This window comes from Coenobita brevimanus, chromosome 46 (assembly GCF_032717465.1).
Source record: "Coenobita brevimanus isolate Jiangsu-jjx chromosome 46, ASM3271746v2, whole genome shotgun sequence".
NCBI lineage: Eukaryota > Metazoa > Arthropoda > Malacostraca > Decapoda > Coenobitidae > Coenobita > Coenobita brevimanus.
Window position 1 is genome coordinate 18878787 of NC_136999.1, and position 8429 is coordinate 18887215.

The 8429-nt window shown below is 40.8% G+C and overlaps 1 pseudogene; it reads left to right on the forward strand.

Annotated features, from left to right (window-relative positions):
- Nucleotides 1-349: 349 nt before the first annotated feature.
- Nucleotides 350-699, forward strand: LOC145398664 (uncharacterized; annotated as a pseudogene).
- The last annotated feature ends 7730 nt before the right edge of the window (nt 700-8429 follow it).

Genomic DNA, 8429 nt, shown 5'->3' on the forward strand with positions numbered 1-8429 from the left:
TGTAGACTCATAGGCTTGTAGGCTTGTAGACTCGTAGGCTTGTAGGCTTGTAGACTCGTAGGCTTGTAGACTCATAGGCTTGTAGCTTGTATTTTGTAGGAATTCACTGTAGATTCATAGACGAGGTTCGTACGTTCGCTGCTGCCATATCTTACAATATAATTTGTAAGAAACTTACTTCAGAGTCAAACTAGGCGACCAAGATAAGCCGTTCACCTCCCATATCTGTTGCAAAATATGTGTTCAATACCTACAGGATTGGAGGAACAAAACGAAGGAGAATATGCCGTTTGGTGTTCCGATGGTGTGGAGGGAAAGTAAAGATCGCACCACAGGCTGTTATTTTTGTATGACGAATCTACAGGGCATCAGTCGCAAGAACAAACATCATGTTCAGTATCCTGACATTCCATCAGCCGTCAAGCCAGTCCCCCACGGCCCAGATGTTCCTGTTCTTGAACCTGACGTCAACATGGGATCATCGTCTGACTCTGAGTCTAGAGATGTGACTGATGCAGACGAGTCTGGTACATTTGAGCCACTGAGGGAGACTGACCGGTGCCACTGAGCCAAGCTGAGCTCAATGATTTGACGCAGGACTTAAATCTGTCCGAGGAGTCTGATCAGCTGCTGGGTTCGCACCTTCGTGAGAAACGTCTGCTGGCACCGGAGACAATATTCTTTTGGTATCAAAACTAAAAGAAAGAGTTCCAATAATACTTCTCGTTTCATGAGGCGTCTTCTCTCATTTACAGCAACAACATCACCTACCTGACTAAAGTGATGGGTTTGAAGTATGACACTACAGAATGGAGGCTTTTCATCACCTCGTCGAGTAGGAATCTCAAGGTGATTCTTCTGAACACAACAACAAGTTTGCTTCAATCCCTGTTGCACACTCAGCTGAAATGGGGAAAACCCACAACAGCATGGAACGTCTGCTGTCTGCTGTCAACTACAAGGACCATGGTTGGTTGATCTGTGGAGCTCCCAAGGTAGCTGGTCACGTCCTAGGACTTCAGGGTGGGTACACAAAGTATCCATGCTTCATGTGCCTGTGGGACAGCCAGGCAGACGACCAGCATTATTTCCGATGAGAGTGGCCATCTAGACATGGACTACAACCCAGCTCACACAGTATTCTGTCCCACCCTCTAGTCGAACCGCACAAGATTCTCCTCCCACCACTGCACATAAAAATGGGTCTCATGAAGAATTTCGTGAAGGCACTGGACAAAGAAGGTGGAAGATTCAATTTTCTGTGATAGAAGTTTCCATGCATAAGCAAAGAGAAACTGAAAGTGGGGATATTCGATTGCCCTCAGATAAGAAAGCTTATCAAGGACACTAGCTGCGATGAATCATTGAATTCCTCTGAACTCTCTGCTTGGCTGGCCCTGAAGTCGATCATTGCCAACTTCCTGGGCAACCACCATAGTCCAGAGTATGAGAAAGCTGTTGATAAGCTGATGGAGAGTCTCCGCCGACTAGATGCAGGCATGTCGGTGAAAATCCACTTCCTCAGATCTCATCTGGACTCTTTTGCAGAGAATTGTGGAGACCAGTGAAAAGCAGGGGGAGCGTTTTCACAAGGACATCAGAGTGATGGAGGAACACTGTCAAGAACGGGGGGATGTCATCTTTCTGGCCGACTACTGCTGGTGCCTAAAGAGGGATGTGGTGTCTGCCCAGCACAAGCAGAAGTCCCTGGAGAGGCCATTCAAACCTGATTAGCCTAGTATATCGTGCTGTACCCTTCTTGCGATCTATAGGAACTGCCTGTAAAGCCTGTACATATATGGCAGTTGAGTTATGCTACTATAGTCGCAGCGTGCGACTCTGAGGTTGTTATTATCATGACCTGGGAACTACCATTCAAAAGTACGTCTGATTACATGTATTATATGAGACGCATGTGATTCGTGTATATGTTCGTGTATAATAATATTCGTATATTATATATTCGTGCTTAATATTTTGATTAGTGCATAATATGATAAGAAATCAGTCGCACTTTTGAATCGTAAGTTGCCCGGGTACGATAATGACAACCTCAGAGTCGTGCGCCGCGACTATTGATGAATCACTCATCTACCAAAATGACGGGAAATTATCGTTTCTAGAAGGTGTTTTATTATCAAAATTTGACCTGTTGAGAAAAATAATGCGATTTTCGGAATCAGCGTAAGAAATTGACCCAAGAACAAACATATCCTTGACCTTTATAATCACGCAGACTAGTGTTGTTTGTGTTGGACATGGTGGGGGAGCACACCTGGTGAAGATGGTTATATGAGCTGGGACATGGTAGGGAAGTATACTTTGTGAAGGCGCTTATGTATGCCGGTGTAACAGGCATACATAAGCCATTTTGTACCCCGGGGTATATTCTGGCCTAGGCGATTTTATACCCGGGGTATATACTGGCCTAGGCCATTTTAACCCCCCTTGGCCAGATTAACCCCACGTTTTTCATAAATATTAATAAGATATATATATATATATATATATATATATATATATATATATATATATATATATATATATATATATATATATATATTTTTTGCATACTTTTAACCTTAGTACTCTGCTATAAGTCTAGATTAGTTTATTTTGTAAATCATACTCTGTGATGCATGTATTTTGTAGGAAATAAATAGAACATAAATTGTATTTTATTGGTATTATAAAAAAATAAGGAGGAGGGGGTTAATATGGGCCAGGGGGGGTTAAAATGACCCAGGCCAGTTTATACTCCAGGGTATATTCTGGCCTAGGCCATTTTATACTCGAGGTATAAACTGGCCTAGGCTATTTTATACCAGGGTATATTCTGACGAGGGGTTAAACTGGCCTGCTACACAGGAATATGATAGGGGAGTAAATATTGTGAAGATTATTGTGTGTTGGGACATGATGGGGGTGTATACCTTGTGAAAATGCTTGTGTATGCTGGGTCATGGCAGAGGAGTACATTTGGTGAAGACTGATGTGTGCTAGGACATAGTTGGGGAGTATGCCTTGTGAAGATTTATGTTAATGGTTTACACATTAACCAGTTTGAACCCAGTGTCCTTTATATAGGACTGAACTGGGTATTTCTGAAAGATAATAAAGAACTTAACCCCGCAGATGGGACATACGAGCCTGGTGACTGTGGGCCGATAGGCATAGGGCAGTACGCTTAGTACTCTTGCAGCACAATCCCCCACACAGGAACCCTGGGAGCTAATGGGTAAAGGTGAACATCAATTTTTTCTTTGAAAGTTGAAGAGCTAGCGGAAAAACATAGATTAATAAATAAGCATATATATTAATACACTAGAACTCTCTAACTGTCCGCAGCTGTGGACAGTCACTAGTCTCTGCCTACTGTTTCTTACAATGACCGTGACCCCATTGGGGAGATTTGGATTTTTTAATCAGCAATGGCCCATATCAGGACACATAACCTGGGCCATTCAGATTCCTTTTGCAGGTCTTATTGAAATCTCCAGTAGACACGACCAACTTATTTCTTTCACAACATAATACCGATATGACTTTTTCTGATATGCCTTTCTACTGCACGTATAGAATTTGGATTTTTTTTTCTGTCAGGAATGGCCATTGCCAGGACCATAACCTGGGCCCTTCAGATTCCTCGCACAGTCTCCAGTTCTCCTGGAATCGTTCCGAGTCTCTGGGGCGGAAATAATAATAATACCAGCAAAAACAAGAGTCGTAACCTATATAGTAGGTGGAGAACAATAATAAATAAATAAATAAAAATAAATGAAAAACATGAATAACGAAATTATAAAAATAAAAAAAGTAAATGGTAAAATTAAGCAAACATGAACATGACAGCATACAAGAGCGTCGCTTTCTTGTGCTTTATGTATATTATTAGTGCTTACCTGCAAAACTTTGCAGGACTAACTAATAGCTTTTCCAAGACAAACTGTTTGCTAATACCACTGTCTTTGTTTCCATACTGTTATTGAACCCACAATGGCCAATTCTGATTTTTTTTTTTAAATTGAGAAAATGATGTTTGCAAATTTCTGCGTGTCGCAGTTTCCAAAAATTTCGCGCCGTCTTGTCGCGCGCAATTATCTTTTTCTTGTTTGTTTGTTTGTTTGTTTTTTCACATTCCCTGGACTTTCCCCGACTTAATGCAAAAAGAATCAGGTCGATATCTATTACCGTTTTTGTGAATGAAACGAACAGACTCACAGACAAACACATACATACACAGCTTGCTCTTGTTATTAAGATTATATCTGTCTATGTATGAAGTAATTCATTTTCATTTTTTCTAATTTTCTTGTACAGTAGCTAAAGGTTCAGCCATGAGGTAAGGAAAGTGATGTGTGCATCGGGTTGGTTATCTTTTTCTTTTTTTCTTTCTTTACTTTTTTTTTTTTTTTTTTTTTTTACCATGACTTGGTACCTGGGACGCATGGCTACAAGTACATGTTCTAGAATTATAATTTGTCACTGGATTAGGTTTATCTTCCCTCCTTCACCCCCTCCCTCTCTCTCTCTCTCTCTCTCTCTCTCTGCAACTAACTTACGTTCTTCACCCTCCATTCCTCTTGCCCAGCTCATTGTCTGCCTTCTTTACTATTTTTCCTCATTTATTGCAATTGCTATCCTATCCTCTCAGTCTACATACTGTGCATTCTTTCACTCCATTTCTTTACTAAGTTAAATATAACAGCGTGACAATCATATAAATACAGATAAAAGAATTCCTCTTAATAAACGGCATTGCAAAATGCTGGCATATGTATAGATACATACATACATATCTATCTATCTATCTCTATCTATAGGACTACATAATAGATAGATAGATAAATAGATAGATAGAGAGACAGATAGAAGCAGGAAGTCAAATGATGAGAAGGTGTTGTGTCTGCGAGAATCGAGCAGTGCTAAACATGCTTACACGGAGGAAAGCTGACGACAGCGGCCAGTAAGGAGATGATGCAGTTAGCTGTCAGCAGTCCTCTCGTGAAGAAAGATCTGGTAACCATGAGGAACATACGTGACACACCCCTGCTACACCAGATTTTAGGAAAGAGAGTTGAGAAGGAGACAAGCGACCCTAGAGAGAGGTCGAGACGGAGATTAGCCTTAGAACAGAAAGAGAGAGAGATAGCGAGACAGGGAGGTAGCAACCCGGGACTTATACTCTTCCCATAGAGAGACCTGTTTAATATTTCCAAGACAAATAAAAATAGTCCCATACTATTCTTTACCTCTCCCGTCACTACATGACATCTGGTGGGGAAACTACTACAAGATATAAAAGCCGCGCCACAAGTCTAAAATATACTTCTCTACAAGTAACTACAAAGTCTTTATGACACTTGGTGGCAGCGAACGTATACGAACCTCGTCTACTTAATCAACATTAAATTACTACAAAATATCAAGATTGAAAACAACCAACAACATCAGCTCCTGACAGTATTCTCTCCATCCAGCCCCCTCCGTCTCCCAGATCATTACGCTGATGCAGAGGTCAAGAGATCACTCGACGCCTTGCAAGTAGCTTAACGACAAACCAGCAAATCATGCGGACATCGTCTCCAATTAAAAGCAAATTTCTACAAAAGCAACCGAGACTACAAGATTAGCTTCAGTTCTACATTGAATCCTACAAAATACAGTCTACAGTGCAAATAGTCTACAGTCTACAGCCATCTACAATCACCTACAGCCATCTACAATCAACTACAATTAACAACTCTACGTCGTCTGTATAATCTTCTACACGCACCTACAAGTAGCGGCAGTCTTCATCCCACAACGAGTAAATCACTAGAGAAAAGGACCGAGAAAACTTCCACATAGAAAAACGGAACAAACAAACGAAGAGTGAGACACGACTCACAACTCATCTTACTCACTCGTCTTCACTCAAGTTACTCATCGCTACTCATTCACTCACCACAGCTACCAGTGTGGGAAGCCGACGTCACCATGTGCTGAGATGACATCACAACGCGAGTCTGCCATGCCAAGCAACGTGTGACTGACACCAGGCTCTTCTCACCCACTACTCATTACTCATTATTCACATAGCTCCTACTCATATTCACTTATTTTCACAGTTAAGTTGGAAATTCGACATTCTATGCTGAGGTTTGCCTGGGACAGCCGTTAACCACTACAAATACCAGGCCATGGAGTTTCCTGAGTAATATCATCCATCAACACACCACTAGAATTATCAAGAGATCTTCAATCAAACCTGTATTTTCTTCCGAGATTGACTTTTGTATCGACACACCTCTACGATCTGTATCAAGTGGGTAAAATTATACTTGCTCATTTCTTCTCAGTGCTAAAATTAGCTATATTCAACTTATTTAATCATCTAGTTTGCTAGGACATAAATAAACAAGAGGCGTATTTCATAACATCATATCTTAATGACAGGAATATTTTCGCCACCACCCACGTTAATGACAGGAATATTTTCGCCACCACCCACGTTAATACCAGATGACACACAAATTGCCACAACATCAGACTCACAATTAAGAGACAGACCACCCATTGTACAACCCTCACCACACGTTATAGATAAAGAAACAAATACGGGAGTTTCGGATGATGAGTGGGAAACCCCTTCAGACATAGAGAGTGTCGACTTTGCAGCTGCCTTGCATACGTATGCCAATATACTTAACAGGGTTCACCGGTCCGGTCATACATATTCCACCATTCCCTCACATAACGATAAACTCGTACAAGTTGAATTAACAGGGCAATCATTAAATATGAATCAAGAACCAAATACTGCTGATCTAAAAACCACACCTCACGTTTTTGTGTATCACGAGGATAAGACTGCCCCAAAATTCTCTGGCACAGACAAGGATCGCATTGATGTCATTTCATTAATCAGTCAGTGCGAACAAATGTTCATCAAGCGCCACATACTAGATGAACAAGAGAAAATTGCTATTTTTTCATCTTGCATAAGTTGTGAAAGATGTCCAGCAAGCAATTTATTGCGCTCCGATAAGCTACATCGTGCTAGGACATATGATGAATTTAAAACTGAATTTCTGAAGAAATTTTCTGGAGGTATGAACTTCTTGCCAGGTATAATTCCAGAATTACATAAAATTGTAGATCTTGTAAGGGAGCACACTACAAACCATGTGCTCAGTGAAATAACTGCTGATGTCTCCACAATCAAGAGAACCCTATTAGCTACTCTGGAGAATTCTAAGTGGATAACAGATGATGGAAAGATGTCCCCAGACCTCGTCGTGGACATCATTGGTTATGTAGCTGCCTTGTGTAAATTACCTGATAGAACCCTTAAGATCGCCAAAACAATCGCGCACACCCCAGGAATGTGCTTACTAGACTTAATGAACGAGGTAGAGATGCAGTGCAGTAAAGCAGGTGTGGTCGACACACATGCACATTCTGGTAGAATCAGGGTACCTGAGACAGTATCAGCTGTGAAAACATCTACACCGACCCCAAACAGAGAACAAAATCGATCGCGACCAGAAATGAGGCAGCCCAAACAAACAAAGACGCCTAGACCTCGTTCCCACACGCCTTCCTACAGGCAGTTTCATAAGTTTTCGCGCAGCCCGAGCAGGTCTCGCGCCATAAACAATACTTTTTATGGGAAATCACCTCGTAGGTCACAGTCAAGGGATAGGTCCATTCTGTGTCATTACTGTGCAAAACCAGGACACACAAGGTATGAATGCTTTATCAAGGCAAAAGAGGATAATCAAAAGACACAAGAATTTGGTCCTTACTGTAGGCATCATAGATACCAAGGGCACTGGACTAGTGATTGCAAAACAGTAGAAAAAATTGTGTCTATGTTCAAATCGGGGGAAGACCAAGTCATGACAAAAACGAACAAACGTAAAGAAGAACAAGGTTAAACTTCACATAGGAGGCATGTTGGGAAATGAGTGTATCTTGATACCAGCTGTATGTGAGGATCAAAACGTTTCCTTATTTTTAGATACAGGCTCTCCAGTGAACTTAATAACACATGAAGAACTAAACAGAATTCTTAAAAATAAAAAGAAAGTAACTTTTCTGGATGAAGCTTGATTTAGAATTATACACAGTAGATGGTCAAGAGATTACAGTAAAAGGTATGATAAGATTAAATCTCAGTTTCACAGAAACTACAAGACCATTCTCTGCATTGTTCTATATCGTTGAAAACTTAGCAATTAAAGCTCATATGTTACTGGGCTTAAGATCCATGAGAACTGAGAACATAACTATACTCCCACAAATGAATGGAATAGACTTTGATAATGAATTCATAGAGGAAATACTTTCAGAGCCCTCACCGATTGGTAGAACAGAGCCAAAAAGAATTGGTAATATTAAAGGCTTAAACAAACATACACAAACAGATGAGTGTATAAATCCAC